The 19,426-nt window shown below is 48.9% G+C and overlaps 1 protein-coding gene across 7 annotated transcripts in view; it reads left to right on the top strand.

Moving 5' to 3' along the window:
• The first annotated feature begins 13,298 nt into the window (after positions 1-13,298).
• Positions 13,299-19,426, top strand: part of Efcab6 (EF-hand calcium binding domain 6) — a 210,288-nt gene continuing 204,160 nt past the window's right edge. For 2 of the 7 annotated variants that reach the window (XM_010634367.2, XM_010634369.3), the window contains exon 1: positions 13,299-13,447. The gene's annotated coding sequence lies outside the window, so the exon portion shown is untranslated. The remainder of the gene's footprint in view (positions 13,448-19,426) is intronic. The other 5 variants (XM_033766188.1, XM_033766187.1, XM_010634370.2 and 2 more) reach the window with 4 other exon arrangements.

Here is a 19,426-nt window from a genome sequence, read left to right on the forward strand (position 1 = left end):
CCAGATGGACACCCAGACACTCAGCACTGGAGTTGAATCTCTCAGGCTTTCCTTTGGTTCCCTGAAGCGGTGGCAAGCAGCAGCTTTGTAGCACAGCACCTTTCTAAAATCCCGGGTCTCTAGGGTTCAGTTTGTTCCCCCTGTGCCTGAGCTTTCACTGAGAAGCATTTTGCAAGTTGAATGCCTTCTGTCACTCAGGTGGGCAGCGGGCCGCCTCTGTCTGTCACCCGTACCTTCGTATGTCTGGGGGCAGCGCCCGTGCCTGCCCACCACCTCCTTCCTCTTTGGCCCACGTTTGGCTGGGGGAGGAACGGAGAGCGGGCCAGGTGGGAGGCGCTGGCCCTTCCTGATGGGGCCGGATGTGCCCCAGGGTGGGGCGGGCTGCCACTGCAGGTGACGGTCGAGAGACATGCACTCGCTGGGCGGTGGTGTGGTGGCAGCACCTTTTCTGTGTGTCTGGGAGGGAAGCTGCTTTCTGTGAAATTTCTTTTCTATTTTTCTATTTTTAGTATCATATGGATATTACTGAGCACTACACATGATACTCCTGTGCTTGCTTGCATCTTTAATAAAGACATCTTCCCTGCCTCTTGTTGAGCGTGTGTGCTGGCGGGTGAGGGCCCTTTCAGCACTTAGGGACCACAGGAGTGACTTTATTGATGCCCTGTCCCTAGGGGGTTGGCTGCAGAAGGAAATGCTGGGTTTCGATGAGGCAGAATTAGACAGTTTCACTCACATTTAAATTTTCCAAAGGTTGAACACCCTTTCCCGAGTTCTCCCTTTCACCTTTGACCTCTTCTGTGAGTGGGAGTGGAAGCGGGGTGGGGAGAGAAGGTTGGGAAGAGGTTTTGCTGGGTCCATGGGTCCAGGTGCCTCCACCTCTCCGGGATGCGCTCAGTACTGTGGACCCAGATGTGACAGAGACCATCCCGGAGGATTCCCTGCCAGGTATCCCAGAGCCACGTCCCGATTCTTTGTGCAAGGAAAGTCCAGGATGTTTTTGCTAAGAATGAGAGCTGCCTGGGAAATCTGTTTGACAGGAGCCACTTTGGTTCTCAGGGGAGAGCCTCCTCCCCTGTGCTTGCTGGGGATCTGGAATGAACACAGACCTTGGTTGCTTCATCGAGTGTTCATCCTGGGTCACTTACGAGCCAGGTAGAGCGAGGTGAAGGTTTGGGAGCCCCCAGAGGCTCCCTTAAACACCCCACTTCCTGAGGCTGTGGACACGTGAGCACCCACTGTGTACCAGCCCTGCACGAGGCCCCGTGGAGGTGGCAGTAAGTCCAAGCCTCATGGAGGTCAGGTCGCAGGGAGGAGACCCGGAACAAACTCAGGTTCCAGGGAGCTGGCCGACAGGCCTGGAGGAGGTGACTCCAGAACAGCCAGCGAGGATCTGGGGCTTGTTGCCTTGGTGAGGACAGCAGGTGATAGAACTGTGCTGGCCGACTGCAGGCCTCGAGTGACAGGGACTCCACCAGCTCACAGGACTTTCCAGGCCATGAGATTTGAATTTTTGTGCCAAGTGGAAGCCTCGGAGGGATCCGTCCAGAGGGTCCTGCCCGTCTGGCTTTTTCTCAGAGCTCCTCTGGCTGCTGTGATTGACTGCAGGGGCAGAGGTGGGTGTGGGGCAGGACTCCACCTGGCAGCCTGTGCTTCTGAGCTTTTCAGTGCCGCTGCTGAGTTACCACCCTCTTGCTCCTGGGAGCTACAAGGAAACCTGGTGTGAGGCACTGTGAAGATGCAGTGAGAGCAGGTTTGGAGGGCGGAGTGTGTCCGGGAGGGGATCCTCACGTAGACTGGGTAGGCCTGAGCCCTGAGTGGGAGGAGCCTAGAGGCAGAGAAAGGGACAGAATTCTCACTGTGAAAGTGCGAGGCACTCCACCACAGTTCCCGGATGTCAGGATCCCCGGAAGTAGAGGTCCGTGGTGACCTGACTTTGATTAAACAGACAAGTGAGATTCCAGAAAGTGCCTGGGTGACCTACATGGGGTTTTGGGTTTCGGGTCTCTGCTTTCTGCCCTGCCACCCTGCCGTTTGGAGCCGTCCTTTGGAGGGGTTGGTACAGATCTCCCACTTGCAGCAGGCATGTTACTCGGTGCCTCTGGCCGGCACCCTGATACACAGCGGCAGTAATGTGTGTCCCTCCCTCTCCGTACAATGGTCATGGTCACACCACCATTGCCAGCGAGGGCGAGGCGGCTTTGGGAGCCCTGGGAACCCACAAAATCCTGGCTGACTCCACCTGCTGCCCCACCCTGCTGCCACCCTCTCTCCCTGGTGGCCACAGTGCTGTTGAGAGGGGCGATGCTGCTCCGTACAGGCGCCTGCGTGTGGCCCTGTCCCAGTGTGGGGGACCCTCCTACATCACAGCGCTGTCCGCAGTGAGTGGAGCGAGTCCTCTGATGTGGGCCCTGGAGCGCTGGCCCTGTTCTGTAGTTGGCCTGTCTCCACACGCGGTACCATCCTCTCTTCTGCCTTGTACAGTGCGCGTCTTAGCAGGGCATAGGCCTTAGGTGCCCCGGCCTCTGTGACCTCTGGCCACTGCATACCCCAGCCCCCTGCCCCTGGGTGGCCCAGCCCACCACAGCATCTCTCCTGGCCCTGCTCCCCCCACCCCCGCCTTCCTTTGTCCACCTCCCCTTCTGTTCTGCAGCTGTCTCCCTCTGGGGACAACGACTCCCCAAAGCAGGCATGGTACTGTGGGTCCTGTGCCTGGTGAGTAAATAGCGTCTTTGCTGGGCAGAGCCGCTGTTACATCTGCTGCCTGGTTGCCTCTGGCTGGCCAGCAGATCCTGCATGTCCCGGAACCAGCCCAGGTAGGCCTGTCTTCACCTGCCCCTGCTCTCTGTCTTCGTCCCCATTTCCCAACATCTGCTCCTTCACCACCCAGGGCTTGGGTCCTGGTCATCTCCGAGGCGCAGCTGGGAAGTCCCTGGGGTCTGCTCTCAGCTGTCAGTAACGTCCTTGTGGGAAGAGGTCTGGTGAGGAACAGAGGCCCTGGCTCCCCTCCTCACCCCCTCACTGTCACCTGCCCTGTCCTTGTAGCCTTGGGAAGGCTTCACAGGGGCAGATTCCAGGGTGCCTCGGCTGTGCACTCCAGTGTGTGACCAAGGAAGTGTATGTCTGGTGTGCTGGCCAGAGACACCACCTCTGCAGCCAATGAGGAGGCCAGGAAGGCGAGGGGAGCAGCCAAGAACCTGAGCCGGCGACCTCCATAAGGGCGGTGAGGCTGCTGTGGACGCCGTGCAGGAGGCTCAGGCACCCACGGGGGGAGTGGGTCCACCACTGCGAGAACAGGACACTTCCTCTCCCCGACGCCTCCTGCCCCAAACCCTAGCCCTGTCGTGGTTTCTGGGGCCTCGAGGAGGGCGCTCCTTAAGTCAAGGTAAAATGGTTTCAGACCTGGGGGTCCTAAAATCCTGCCCCGTTGGAGCCCTCAGTGACTGGTCAGATTGTCCCTGGACCCCGGAGAGGAGATGGTGACCGCGTGACCGAGAAGGGGCAGGGCCGGCAGTGAGGTCGGCGCGGAAGCACCCGCCGGGGCTCAGCCCACGGGCACCGTCTCTAAGGCCTGCTGTGCCCCTGCCAGGCCTCTGCGACAGACGGTGCGAGCCACAGCCTTGGAGGCCTGTGTGTATCCGGGCGAGCTGCGGTCCTGAAATCTGCCTCCTGCGGCGGAGAGGAGTCCACGTGTGCTGCTCCCGGCAAGGTAGAAAAGCCAGTGGATGCTTGAAAATAAAAACCGGCCAGAAACTGTATTTCCGCCTTCTGCGGTTGTCTGTGGTGCTGGGCACTGGCTGGGGACAGAAGTAGCACAATTCCGTGAGCGGGCCGTCCCAGCAGAGGGGAGGGAGCCATCAGAGCGGCAGGGATTAGTCTCCAGTCTGCGCAGCCTTGGAAGACTGCAGCGGGAGGCTGAACTCGCCTTTCCCTGGTGCTTCTTTTTTTTTTGTACCGGGGATCGAACTCGGGTCCTTGCGCTTGTGAGGCAGGCGGCAGAACCATTGAGCCAAATCCCCGGCCCTCTCTGGTGCTTCTGTGCCCTGGTTCTCCACTCTACAACCTGTGGTACTGGATTTCCAGAAGGGAGGAAAAGCAAGTCTCAGACACAGTTGGCAGCCTGAAGCCCATGCCTGCCCGACCAGTGCACTGGCTCACCCTCTGTGCCTTCTGCCTGGATGCTGGTCCCTGGCCAAAGTCAGCTTTCACTCCCAGGCCTTGAGCAAGGTCCAGGGTCCAGGGGCTACAAGCTTCCTTTTGGGGCATACTGTCCCTCCCTAGTCTTACCTGGGACGCCGTGCCTACCTACTCAGAAAGCTTGGGGGCGCCAGGACCACGTCTCTTTCGCTTTCCTTGGGGCTAAGGGACAGAACAGAAAGGCCTTGGAGACCACTGGCACATCCCACCTCCCTCTAGGTCGAGCCGGCCTGGTCCCCACAGCCGCCTTCTGCTTACTGTCCCGACTCCAGAGCTGGGAGTTTGCTGCTTGCCCTGAGGGCCTGCACCACCCACTGCATGACCTCACCCTTCACTTTCAGCATCGCCTCCCCAACCTGGAAGGACTGAGTGCCCCCTTGCAAAGTCTTCCTGCTATTGTTTCCTGCTGGGGATTGAACGCAGGACCTTGCCAACACTAAGCATGTGCTGCCTTACCAAATGACATCCTCGGCTCCTCCATTTCTAAGTATCATCTGCCCATGTAGACCCCGTGCCCCACACCGACGTGAAATGCAATCCCCACTCTGAGTGGATCTGGGGTCCCCTCCCCCCCATTCTGTTCACGTATTGCCTTCGGTTTTAAGCTACGACCTCAGGGGTGTTGCCAAACAGGAGTACAGGCTGACTGCCATTGACTGGTGGCTACCCTTGCCCTATGTCCCCACCGCTCTGGGACTCTAGAAGGAGGAAAAGGTGGCCTTCCTTAGCCCAGAGCTTGGGTGACTGGTATGTCCCTGCTTCATCACGAGACAGGGCGTGGCAGCACGTGTCTCTGCAGAGTGGCGGGTGCTCAGACCCAGGACCTGAATTCTGAGGGGACAAGAATCTCCGCAGTGGGGTGTGGCTTCTACACGTTCTCCACCTGAAGGAGGCGTTTCCATTCCCCAGCAGACACTAGGCAGAGCTGGTGCCTCATCCATCCCTGTCCCCACGCTGTGCTAGTACGGCACTCCGTTCTTATGAAGTAATCAATAAATGCTTGTTACCTAACTAAAGGCGAATTAAATGCTAAACAACGCTAATTACAAACTGCTGCAAGACCCGAGCTCTTAGCAAAAAGAATTGCTGTGATTGCCGAGGGTTCGCTAGCTGCCCAGGCGTATGAGATGTGAAACTGTTCTTTTCTTATGGCTGCTTTATTCCAGGGGGACGACCGTCCCTGTAAGATTGCAGCACTTTGGAGTGCGCCGGGCAGGATGCACTACAATTCTAAGTACCAGTGTTCTGTGCTGTGGAATCTTTTTCAGGAGCAAGACACGTGGATTTGATTCCCATTTCCATAAAAGGAGACAACCAGCAACCATTAAAGGAAATTAAGAGCTGAATGGTGTATTAGTACATTATGGGGAGGGTACACCGAGGTACTACACAAGCTCGTGATGAGTCTTCCTAAATCTTGGACCCTAAAATAGGCACAAAATGGCCCCCTGCCTACAAGTGATAATCAGTTATTTGTAGTGACAGTGTTTAAAATGTGCAATTCTGTTTCTGCCTGATTGAATGAAAATGAGCACCTACATCATCTGTCAAGGAGAGACAGGGAGAGAGAGAGAGACAGGGAGAGAGAAATACCTATTTTAGTAAGGATAAAATAACCACAGTAGCTTTTCCAAGAGAGCTATGTATACCTCACGTATTTTAATTCCTGTACAAGGTGGTCAGAAGGACAGTGGCCAGGGGACAGTGGCACATGCAGGTCACGTGTGTGTCCTTCCGGCCTTCATTCCGAGGTGTGGGAAACAACGTGCGACTCCTCAGGGCTCGATCAGGTCCTGCTGTGCAGAATCTCCAATCACAAGATCACTGGGGTGACCGAGGTGGGGACAGCCCCGTCTCAGTGTTCAGAGTGGGATGCGGACCTCAGATCTGCTGGGCGGGCGGAGGATCCTTGCCAGCAGCCCTGCACGATCCCAGAGTTTCTTCTTGATTACTGAGGAGATGAACAATCTGTTGGATATTGGTAAGTGTAAAAATATGCTCTCCAGTTCTTCCTGGTTTGTTTTCCAGACCCTCACCCAAGGTCTTGAGCAGCACGCCTCTGTGACAGTAGAAGTCATGGAGAGGTGACCCCTTCCTGCTCTGTGAGTTATGCACTTTTTGGTTTATGAGACCCCAAAGAACACTGTGAAGACAGCAAGCACGCCCCAAAATCCAGGTTCAGCCTGCTGAAGACGGACCCACCGGGCCACCCTTTGCTGGGAAAGCTTTTCCAGAGAAGACAGCAGTCTCTGGGGCCACTGCCACATTACAGAACTCTGGTGTAATTAGAACAAAGACACACCTACTCTAATAGACGTTATAGTTTCATCAAGATAAGCAACTAGTGAAGTGAATTTAGGTTCTTCTAAAGAATTTATCTCTGCCCAAAGAAGTAAGAAATTTCCAAGAGCAGGGAGGACCCTTTGGAATAAAGATGCTCTAAAAACAACAACAAACCACAACAAACCTCACAACAGACTGGTCTTCTTAGTCATTTAAATCCAGTCACCTCCCCCTTCTCCCCAGGGTAACATTTTAGGATTTGTCGGGGGCAGAAAAACTAGGACAGTCTCGAACCCTATAAAGGCCATGTTTTTTCTTACACATGCAAACTCATGGATAAAGTCTGATTTTAAGATTAGGCATAAGAAAGAAACCGACAACACTAGCTAATAATAAGGCAGAGTGATTATAACAATACACTGTCGTAACAGACATGTGAATCTGGACTCCCACTCTGCAAACATCTCTCATCCTGTGTTTGCCACCTCCTTAGGCTGAGGGAGGTGGGAAAGTGGGGTGACTGGCATGGTGGGGTGTGGTGGTTCTGAGCTGCTGTGGAAGGGGCCGCTTGAGAGACCACAACAGTCTGACAACTGAGCTGAGGGCTGAGGCACGGACGGGTGGGCTGGGTCCACAGTGTGGATTCTCAGGACAAAGGGACCGTTAACATCCAGGGCTGGGAGGGGGCCGACTTAATCACACAACTCTCAGAGCAGTGAATAGTGAAGAACTCAGGAATTGTTTATTCCTGGGATTTTCTGTGTAGTATTTTTGGATCACAGTTGACCGTGGCCAACTGAAAGCAGAGAAAGCCAAACTTCCCGGGCAGGGAGGCCTGCTGAATGCAGAGGAAACCGTCCATCCTGTGGCCTCTGGAAACAAGCAAGAGTTTTGGACCCGGTTGGACACCACTTTGCATCGTGGCCAAGGCCAGGGGCATTTGTTATGTTCACACCAGGCCACCATGTTTGTGCTCACAGCCAGCCTGCAGCCGGAGTTCACCACCTACAATTATCCCTCAGAAGATTGCATCTAAAAACTAGAATCCTTCCAAAGACTGTCATGCAGTGGTTTGTTCCTCAGTTACTGTACTTCCAGTAACAAATTACCTCAGCCATTGCGGGTTTTGGCCTGGAGGAGCCTGATGGAATTGGACAGGTGGAGGGGGAGAAGGGAGGGCTGATTAACACACATTTGGTAAATTCCTGGGGTCACAGCATTGGTGTGTGTGTGTGTGTGTGTGTGTGTGTGTGTGTGTGTGTTAGACGTTATTTATTCTATTTTTTTGGCTTTTGGTTTTTCTGAGACAGGGTCTCACTTTATAGTGCAGGGTGGCCGTGAACTCATTATGTAGCCTACGTGGGCCTTGAACTCACAGTGATCCTCCTGCCTCGGCCTCCTAAGTGCTGGGATTACAGATGTGCACCACCATGTCTGGCTGTACAATTATTTTAAATAGATCTTCTAAAGTGTACTTTAAGAAAACAGTGAGATAATCCTGGAGATTATAAACAGCCACAGGATTTTTAAAACTGTTCTAATGTTGTACAACTAGGTCCCATGACTCAGTCAGAGAAAGAGAAAATGGAAAACAATATTTGAAGAGGGTGGGTGAGAATTTTCTAAAATGGATGAAAGATATTAAGCCACATATTCAAACCCAAGTGGGAAAAGACAAAGAAAACACAGCTAGGGATATGTTTAAAACTTTCAGAGAAAAGAAAGACATATACTTCCGAAGAGATACCAATTACACAGAATTTTATCCTTGCAACAGAAAGGATAAAAACCAGACTGTAACTAAATAGCATCATGGAGACCAGCCTGGAATGCATGGTAAGTTCAAGGCCTGAGCTACATAGCAAGATCTTGTCTCAATAAAATAAAATAAAATGCTGGACAAAAGTAATTGGCCCCCTAGAATCTTATACTAAGCAAAAATATCCTTTAGCAAGCAAGGTGAATCAACACATTTTCAGATGAATAAAAAGTTAATTCCTTGTCAGTGGTCCCACATTAAATAAAATGTATGACGTCATTGTTTTTGGAAACTGAAAGAACAAACACCAAGCACAAAAAATTAAGAGAGGGAAATTTCAACAACACAATGAACAAATGACCTGATTTTTAAAACACTTCACAAAAAACTGCAAAACACACACGATTTTCAAGTGCACATAAAACATTTACCAAAATTGACCAGATGGTGAGTCATTAAGTAAGTTTCAAAAAATTTCAACAGATTGAAATCTTATTTGCATGTTTTTTGACCACAACGGACTTAAGCTAGAAGGCAGCAACAAAAACATAGCTGGGAAATTCCCCAAATGTTTGTAAATTAATACAGTTCTGTACAACCGTAGGTCATAAAAGGCATTCCGGTCGAAATTCATATGTCGAACAAAATGCTCAAAACCAGTCTGTCATATTAGAACTCAGGGAACGCAGCTACAATCAGGCCTAGGGGGGAATTGTAGCCTTAAACACATCTTAGAAAAGAAGGAAGCCGAAAAGCCACTTATTTCAATATTCATGTCATTATGCTAGGAAGAGAGTGGGGAATGATGCCCAAAAGAAACCAAGAGGGAAATGATAGCAGCAGTCATTGATGTGAAAACGAGTCAGAGCTGTATCTGAAAAAAATCAATGTTTCAAAGAATCTAATAAAACTGATAAAGCATTCACAGGAAGGAAAGAAAAGATATCACTACGGATCCAACAGTGGGGACTTGGTTTGCCCGGACTCGTCCTGGGTTTAGCCCCGAAGGACTTACAGCCCAGGGAACCTTCCATTTCCTGGAAAACAGGAGAGCTGGTCACCCCCGCTGCTTCAGTTGACAACAACTGGAAAGATATGAAAAACAACATTATGTCCATACGTGTGACACCTAAGATGAAACAAAGCCTCCGGAAAGCTCAGTGTCTCCGTCACTTTTCTCTTGTCGCTGTGACAAAACACCCAACACCCCAAGTTAAAGGGGAAAACATTTATTTAGCTCAGAGTTTTTAGAGGTTTCAGTCCACAGTAGGCTGGTTTCGAGTTAGGGTGGCCCGGCAGAGGGCCACCACAGAGGAGAAACAGCTCAGGGCGGGCAGAACGTAGCAAAGCCACAAGGTTGGACTGTAGCTCTCTCTGACTTTTATATCTTATCCAGGCTACTCAGGGCTGGTACAGTCACACCCCCGATCTAGTGCGCTAATCTTACCACTGCGTCCTGAATCAATTCCAGCCTCACGCACTCTAGATCCAGCCACCTCTGAAAAAGCCTCGCCTGTGACCGCACGAGGCTTTGGGGGACATCTGGACACGAGCCGTAACACTCAGCTTACCAAAATTGACACAAGAGCCGGGGTTTTAGCCCAGTGGTTCCGCCGCCTGCTTCACATGCTCAAGGACCTGAGTTCGAACCCCGGTACCAAAAACAAAACAAAACAAAATTTAAACAGGAAAAAATATAAAATCTGAGCAGTCACATAACACACAAATCGAGCCAATAATTAAAAACCTCCTGCGAAGAAAACTCCAGGACCAAATGTCTTCATCAGGTTTTTCAAACATTTAAAGAAAACACATTTGAATACAAATATTACATACATTCCGAGGAAGAAAAGACACGGAAACACTCCCAAATGTATTCTGTGAGATCAGAATAACCTTAATACAGAAATCGGTAGAATTAAACATTTCTGAAAAATAAAAATTATATGTGAACTAGGACTAGAAGGAAACTTCTTTAGCCTGCAGGCAGAGATCTATAAAAAACAAAAACAAAACCCCAAATCCTCAAAGGAAATAGTGCCCAAGCTGTGACAGAAAATACAGTTGCTTTGTTTTATGTATTTATGACAATCCTTTTGCTTTAATCTCTCGAGTGCTGAGATTACAGCACGTGCCAACACACCCACCAATATGGTGTATTTCAATTTTTAAAAATTATTAAAGTAAAAGACAATACCATTAATCAATTCACAACATATTTCCCTTTGCTTCAAACACTCTCGTCCCTTTGTCCGTGCCACTTTCTGAAGTAGTTCTGGAGCTCCTCTCTCATGAGCATCTTTGTTACTTTTTTTTTTTTTTCCAGTACTGGGGATCAAACTCAGAACTTTGCACTTGTGAGGCAGGTGCGGCACCACTGAGCTACATCCCCGGCCCCCTTTAGTTACACGTCCACGGCTACATAAATGTCCCGGATCAACTCGGAATATTTCCTTTCCGTGGTCATCTTGACTTCAGGAGAGAGCCAGATGTCACACGGTGCCAGATCCAGGGCATAAGGTGGATGAGGACACAGTGACACGTTGTGACGAGCCTGCCTTTCTGTTAAAAGACCCTCCCTCAGCATCAGCATTTGCTGCATTTTTAATCATACCTTGTAAATGAAGATGCTCACGAGAGAGGACTTCAGAACTCCCAAAAGTGGCAAGAAGGATGGGATGAATGAAACAAGACGCGGTATTTTTAAACATTCACCATATTTTTCAGTCACTCGTGTGCTACATGGTGCAATACTGCAAGTGTGGGGAACAGACAAGCGTGTGTGTTCTCCCCACTGTTCCACACTGTGCTGGAGACCTCGGCGCAATCAGGACAAGAATGAAAACGTCAGTATTATAAAATTTAAAAAGGGTTTGCAAAGGACAAGATTGGGCAAATCAAAACCACAGAAGCTTATTGTTATTAGAATTGAAATAAATAAAACTATCAGTGACTGGATATACAGTCAATATATACAGGATCAATCACGCTCCTGTTACAGCAACCGAATTAGAAAAGGAAATTTTCAAAATTACTGTAGGACTTTCAAGAGTGAAAAGAGCGGGGGAAAATGTTTACAACCGACGAAATTGATACAGGTTTCATATCCAGAGTGTGCAGAGAAATGCCTGTGATTCCACAAAAGGCAAAGAACCCAACTGAAAAATGGGCAATGGACTTGGATAGGTATTTCCACAGAAGATAGCCAAACAACCAGTAAGAGCCTGAAAAGATGCTCAGCTCTATCAGCCCTTGGGGAAATGAGAACCTAAACCACCGCGAGGCACCCGTTCACACTAAACAAAAACTCCGAGGCCCAAACCCTGAAGGGTGTTGGTGAGGGTGTGGAGAAATCCGGACCTGCGCACAGCGCTGATGTGGAAGGAGGCAGCCACTAGGGGGAGCCATTTATCAGCGCCTCACAGTGAAGTTCAGGATTCCGGGACCCAGCAGGCCTGCTCCTGGTTCTGTGCCCAAAAGAACTAGCTGGACGCAAGCCAGGAGTGGGGGCCCGCACCTGCAATCCCAGCATTCGGGCGGCTGAAGCAGGAGGATTTCGGGTTGAAGACTAGCCTGGCCTACACAGTGAGACCTTGTCAAACAACTACAACAAATCTAAAATACTTGAGATACTACAGCTTGTTTGGAGGGACAAAGGAGAGAGAGAATAATAGTTAATAGTTGGCCATGACAACACACAGAGAATCATCTAAGCTCATGTCAAACTTTCGGCCCTCGGGAGTCTTTTATTTCCTTAAAAAGTACTGAAGGTGCCAAAGACCTTTTGCTTATGTAGATTATATCAATCTGTATTTTTCATATTAGAAAACAATCAAATGATTGGGCAAAAGGAATACAATTTTAATGAAAATTTATACTTCGCAAGGCAAAAAAAAAAAAATCACTGTAAAGATCTTTGCAAATCTCTTCAACATTTGGCTTAAGATAGCTGGTTCCTCATCTGGTTTTGCCTTTAGTCCATTGCAATCCCACGCTGAACTTGTGTTGCTTTGTTTTGTTTTGTTGATACCAGGGATCGAACTCGGGCCCTTGTGCTTTCAAGGCAGGCAGCGGAACCACTGAGCTAAACCCCCGGCCCCACATTGAACTTCTGTAAAACCACCCCACACAGCCCTGGGAGCATAGCAGCGAAAGGGCGAGTAATGCTTTAGCACTATTATGAAATTAGTTTCGACCACGCGGAACCCCTGAAAAGGGCCGAGGACCCCCTGAAGTTCCCAGAGCACTGGGAGAACGGCTGCCACTGAAGCAAAAACCTCAGAGAAGACAGATGTGAAGATGACACGCAACTACTCAGGCTCTGGCAAAGGGTCTCGCTCCTCAGAGGGCCCGCGACAGTGACGACCCTTACGACCCCTGATAGCGTTCGTCGGGCTCCCGCTGGGCCCTGACTCTGTGGTGTTTATTTTGCCAGTATCGGGCAGCGGGTGCTGGGGACAGTGGCCAGCTAAGCACACGGTTCCTGTCTTCACGGGGCTGTCCCCTCGAGCACACAGACGCGGCACGATTAGACGCGCCAGCCTGGGAAAGCGGGAATCGCCGTCGGCTAGGGCGCTCACGGAAGGCCCAGCCCGTGGCCGGGCTTTACATTATTCCATTCAGTCCTAACAAGCACCCAGCGGGCACGTTTAAGTTCTTAGGTTTTTCCTCACAGTCCTGGGGCCTGAACCCTGAACACCTGCACTGAGCTAGATCCTTAGGCCATTTTCATTCCGACAGTGTTTTGCTACGTTGCAAACGCTGAATTTGAACTTGGCGATTCTTCTGCCTCAGACACCCAGAGTGCCGATATGAGCTACCATGCTGGCTGCGTTTAGTTCTCTGCAGAGAAGGGCTTAGCCCAGGACACAGGGCCCCAAGGAGCTTTTTGGAGCCGGAACTCAGCTCGCGCGAAAACTCACGTAACAAAAAACCGCTACCGTGACGTCAGCTGCTCGGCTCCCGCTTCTTCCGGGGGCGGAACCGCTGGCCTGGCTCCGCCTCTTTCCTGCCAGCTGTCTTCACTTGACCAATGGTAAATCCGCTTCTTGCCAGGGCTTGAGACCTGTTCTCCAATCGAGGAGTGAGCTCGTCGCTTGGGCAACCGCGTCCTGGAGACCCAAATGGGCTGGGCCTCTTGAGGCCCAAGGCTTGGCGTCCGCGCGCAGGTGTGGGCAGAGCGAGACTGAGACTGGAGCGGGGCCTGGGGTAAGGCGGTGATGGCCTCGGCGAACGGTCCCTCCGCGCGTTCCGGGAGGCGGCGCGCGAGCCCAAGGGCAGAGCAGGGGGATGGCAAGGCTGCTTGGAGGGTCTCACAGCCGGAGGCGGCCCCGTGCTGCAACCCACCCCAGGGACTCAGGGGTGGGGATTCGTTTGCTCAGCACGTTTCTGGAGCATCCATGTTGGGCTCTGTGGTTACAGGGTCTAGTGCCTTCCTCGTCCCATGGAGCTTAATGATAATTGGGAAAGCGACAATATAAACAACATCGAAAATGATGACATCTTCCTCCTCCTCCCAGAATTCCTACGATGAGCAGAGAGGAAACGTGTGCCTTAAACCTCTCCAGTTCACTAAATATTTCGTGCGCCATACTTGTCCGTGTCCCACAGCAATCTGTTGAATATCACTAACCCCACCTTACAGATGAGGACTGGGAGGCTACTGGGGTGACGGGCTTGTCTAGTGTCGCACACCTGGCAAGTTGCAAAGCCAGAATTCAAACTCACTTCCGTCTCATAGAAAAGTCTCTACTCTTTTACGTACTACTTCCTGCTACTGCACAGCTATCCCCGTGTCAGAAACTTTGTTGGAAGCACCTTGCGAACTGTTCTATGGTTTCGGGCTTATTGAAGACAGTTGTCACCAACCCCCTCTACTCCTTTTTCCTTTTTCTGAAAAATTTTGCCTTCCAGAATGACTTCGGGAAGAGCAGTGCTATCTCTCAAGTTGTATATGTCCCCTTAACAGGTAGACTTTCAGAAATCCTTTAAATAAGTTCTGTTCTTACACACAGCACTTCCTTCATCTTTTTCTTTTATCTATTACCTTCAATCCTGCAAACATTTTTTTCCCTCAGTACTAGGGGTCGAACTCAGGATCTTGCACTTGCGAGGCAGGTGTGGAGCCACTGAGCTAAATCCCCAGCCCTACTGAAAACATTTATTCAGATAAATTCTGGGGATTTGAAAGTGAGTCAGGTATGGCTGGGATGATCTCTGAACATGTTTACCTCGCATCCAATCTTACTGCAAGCGTCTTTCAGGACAGGTGTTCTGCTTTAGTTATCTGTGCTTTCCTTTTCTGTTCTTCATTCATTTCTATGCTTGCTAGTGATATTTGTCAAGAAAGGCTTACCTGAGACTTTACATTTTGATCTCCACGTTGTCTTGCTTTTTTTTTTCCCGCCTCCTTCCAGCCACCCACTTCTTCCTTATGCACAGAGGTCTCTGAGGCAGCCTCCATGCTGGGATTCCCACAGCTGAGTAGCACCTGCAGACAGACCCGGCTCCGCGGAGATACTCAGTAACCCGGTGTCTGCCCAGCCCAGGGATCTGGCGTTAACAAGGCAGTTGCTTTAGTAAAGCTTCTTCACAGGTGTGTATCAAAAGTGACTGCAGAAAGGAAGGAGAAGCCTAGAGTTGCAGGTAGTTTTCCTGGATAGTTCCTTTCTCTGTCAGGATTGAAAAGTAAGCTACTTAATGTCAATGAGAAACAGCAACAAGAGAAGCCAACAATCACTTTCTTTCTTTAATACCACAAGTGATCTTTTTGGAAAGTATAGTAAAACCTTGGTTTGTGAGCCTAATTCTGTTTGGATACACACTTGTCATCCAACGCACTTGTATACCAGAGTGAATTTCCCTCTTAGAAGTAGTGGACACTCAGATGATTCATTCCACAACCAAAAAACGGTCATATAAGATGATTACAATACTATCATATAATATGAAATAATAAAGAAAAATAAATACACTAACCTGCACTTACTTTTAAAAACCTTTGTGGGCCAGGGATTTGGCTAAGTGGTTCCGCTGCCTGCCTTGCAAGCATAAGGGCTTGAGTTTGATCCCTGGTACCAAAAACTAACAAACAAAACAAAACAAACAAAACAAAAAACCCTTTGGGCTGGTGTGAGGGAGGCAAGAGAGGGGAGCGTTATTGTGTAGGAAGATTTTCACTCTCACAAATGGAAGGGTCAATGAAATCTTTTTCTTTTTGTGCAGCTATAACAAGGAACCTAGCCAATGACCCTTCCTCTTTCTTTTGAGGATTTCACAGAAATGTGACATTGCACTGTCTTTAGATAAGAGTCATCCCTTGCACTGCTGTGGCCTTAAGTAGGTGGTGCTTTTTGATAGAATTTTGCACTGTTTCCCACATTTTACACAGCTCCCTGATCTCATTTGAAGTGAGGGGTTCCTCCACTTTTTTTTTCCTCCTCTGCAGAGATCTCCTCCTGAAGCTCTTGCTGTTGGGAGCCGGTCACCCACAATACTGCAGTGCACGAGAGAAGACCATTGGCTCACCTGTGACCGTGTGACATTTGGTGTCGCGTACTGCACTTATTGCAAGACATCGCTTGTGTATTAAGTTAAAATTTATGAGAAATGTTTGCTTGTCCCATGGAACACTCACGAACAGGTTACTCACAGTCCACAACTTTACTGTATATTTACCTAAAAACACCCCCGCATCTTGGCTTGCACAATTTTATCTATTGGGTTTAAGCAATTAGTGCTGTATTTGAATATTAATTCACTTTCAGGACAGTGTTCTCCAGGATACCTTCACCATTTGGAAAATTGGTATAGAGGGAAGGGCAGAGTTTGAGCAAACTCTATGAATGCCGATCATAATACGATCCACTTCTAGTAGGAAAGGCCTTAATTTCCCGTTCCTTTCTTCCTCTCCTCTCCTCTCTTTTCTTTTTTTGGCACCAGGATTAAACTCTTGACCTTGAGCTTGCGAGGCAGGCGGTGGCACCACTGAGCTAAATCCCCCACCCCACTTCTTTCTCTTGGTTTTGACCCTCTCACTACTGTTTTGTTTTAATCTGTTTCAGGTGCCATTTGTCATTTATTTTCTTTCCATCTATTTGTCTTGTTTTACTACTACTATTATCACCATGACTACCAGGTTCTGCTTACTGAATACTATGCTGTTGACAGTTTGGAGCCTTACATACCTGTTTTTATTTATTCTTCTTAACCTTTTTATGAAAAAGTATAGTCACTATTCCATTTTGGGGGATAGTATTGGGGAATGAATCCAGGGCCTTTACACTGAGCTATATTTCCAAGTTATGTGTTTGTTTGTTTGTTTATTTATTTATTTTTCCAGTACCAGGAATCAAACTCAATATCTTGTACCTGCCAGGTAGGAGCAGTGCCACTGAGCTCCATCGCTGGCCCAGCTTTTTACATTTTTAAATTTTGAGTCAGGGTTTTGCAAAGCTGCTAAGTTGCCCAAGCTTGGCTCAAATTCAGCCTCCTAGGGTGCTGAGGTCCCATGCATGCTGCTCTGTGCCTGGTTACTATTCCCATTTTTCAGGGACACAGCACTTTACAAAACCGATAATAGAATGTGGCTTCTCCTCCAGGAATCCTGGTAATGGAACCTGTCTCCTTGGCTCATTTTCTGCCGCTCTTTGATGTTTATATACTCCGTAACTCCCACCTAGGCTTTGGGATAACTTGTAAGAAACCTACAATACGGTAAAATAGAAACGGAAATCAGGACCATGAAAAATGCAGAATAGGAAAACAACTTCGGAGAGAGGTAAATACTCAGATTGCCCACAGTGACTAACAGAATTGAGCTAGGGATCTAGCTGTGAGTTTCTTGTCAACTCAAGGAAAAGCAAAATTCAAAAAGGAAACTGGATTTTTTCTTTTTCTTTTTTTTTTTCTTTCTGGTCCAGGCAAAGAAGGTCTTTTAATTTCTTAGAAAAAAATAAAGCTTTGCTAGTAGTACTTCTAAGCAAAACTTATCATGGCCTTCCCTGGAGGCCGGGAAGGGCCTAGGACCATGGTTGGGGGTCAGAATGTGGGTTTTCTGTCCTTGCTCTTCCGGGAGACAGCACGGATGATTGCATTTGAAACTTAAAATTTCTGAATAGTAACAGTTTCCAGGAACACCTTTTGAAAGTGTTCACCCCCTGGGGGCATTATGAATGGTGTCGTCCTGTCCGTGGGTTGTTGCTCATTTACTTAGCAGTGATTCATAGAGCGCTCGCCTTGGGCAAGCCCTGCCTGGGCACTGAGGATGCCGAAGCCACTGTCACCTCCCTGTCTCGCCACCCCTGATACCGCTGTCCTGTCCTGCAGGGCTTTCCTACTGAGTTTTGGTTCATTCTGTGTGAGTTCCCTTTACTCCCCTGAGCTCTCACATAGCTCTTTCTGCTATAACTGTTTCTCTGCCCTGTGCTCTGTCTTGATTTATCCATCTGTACACTCCTGGGACCTGGGAACAGTAACAGCTGCCAAACAGCGAATGCTAGCCGAGAGAGGCACTGCACAGTTGTAATCCCAGCTACTCAGGGGGCTGAGACAGAAGGATGGCAAGTTTGAGGCCAACCTGGGCAATTTAGAAAGACTATATCTCAAAATAAAATGTAGCTCAGTCGCAGAGCACTTGCCTCGCATGCACAGGCTGTGGGTTCCATTCCCAGCCCCCAGAAAACACACATTTAAAGAATAACAAACTCTTACCTGCATACCAGGTACTTGGGGACATGAGCCGTGGCCATTCCCCAGCCTTGAGCAAAGATCTTAACCATTTCTCATAGAGCCACCTGCTCTATGAGAAGCTCTCTCGTTGAATCATCTCATACACAATTTTGCATTCAGTCTTAGCGTCTGCATATTCTCCGCGCCCCCTGCAGGCCTACGGACCTGGACCTCGATTCCAGGCAGGGAGACCTGCTCTAAAGAGAGATGTGATTCTATTTTGCAAATGAGGAAACCGGGTCAGCAGGAGGTTAATTCACTTGCAGGTTTGCATAGTAGATAGCAGAGCCAACCTGGCCTCATGCTACTTGATGCCAAAGCCCTTGTTTGCTCTGCTGTCCAAAAGGAAGATGGGCAGCAGATGACTGAGGTGCGCGTGGAGACACATGGGACTCTAGGGGGACTTTATAGCACGCGTGCCCCCCAAATCGAACAGAACAGAACCCGTCTGAAAGCAGAACAGACGAGAAGGAGATTTCCCCCAAGTATTTGGATTTAACTGCCAGAATCTTTTGTGTTGCTTACAGTTTTTGTCCAATTTAGTCAAGTGATAATCCCTCTTCCCAACCCGGAGATAACCAGTTCCAATAATTTCTGCTTTCAGTGCCATTTCTGTTTGGCTGCACACATTTTTACTCTTGTGTTGAATTATGTTTTCTTCGGATGCCAAGGCAGATGGATGGCACTTTTGTTATGATTCTGATATAAATAGCATCTGTTAAAAACTGGACATCAATATTTTCCTGGCAAATAAACAAATATATCAGGGAAATAGCTTCCTGGTTGTTTTTGCCTGTGGTTAAGAAGCAGATCTGAAAGTCTGTGAGTTTGCTTATTTAGGGGAAGGGTATTGGTTTGGTGATTGTTGCTAATATCTGCCTTAGCGAGTTTTGAAGTCATCTCATTTGTTAGTGTCTCGGAATTCACTTGACTTGCAAAAATCTAAACTGTGGATCATACACAGTCGGGGATGAGCAACACGCAGACTCCTCACCATGCTTTAGTCACAGGCAGAACATTGTTTAGCTTTCAGAATAGAGGGTAAAGCTAACCCAGGCTTCTTGCCCCCACAGTACCAGGTGTTGCTAACAGTGGTACACCCAGAACAAAGTGTAGGGCCAGGCTGTAGCTCAGTGGTACAGCGCTTGTCTGGCATGCATGAGGCCCTGGGTTCCATCACCCCGCTCTGCAAAATTAAAAAAACAATGTAAAAAAGAGAAAGAATTAATAGAGTGCTTGCTGTGTGTCATTCTGGCTGTAAAAAGTGGAGCTTCCCACCACTGGAGGGGCTTGGGAACTAGCAGGGACCAACAAAACATTCTGGAAAGAGAGAAAGCGAAAGGGTAGGGCCAGACAACACCCAAGGGAACACAAGGGAGTATCAGTATTTCCTCTTTCAGCAAAGTAATGGCGTTACAGGCACCTTTGATCTTTTGGTTTTTTTTTTTTTTTTTTTTT

The sequence above is a fragment of the Fukomys damarensis genome, unplaced genomic scaffold (assembly GCF_012274545.1).
Source record: "Fukomys damarensis isolate Sample0158 unplaced genomic scaffold, DMR_v1.0_HiC HiC_scaffold_19, whole genome shotgun sequence".
In the NCBI taxonomy this organism is placed as follows: Eukaryota; Metazoa; Chordata; class Mammalia; order Rodentia; family Bathyergidae; genus Fukomys; species Fukomys damarensis.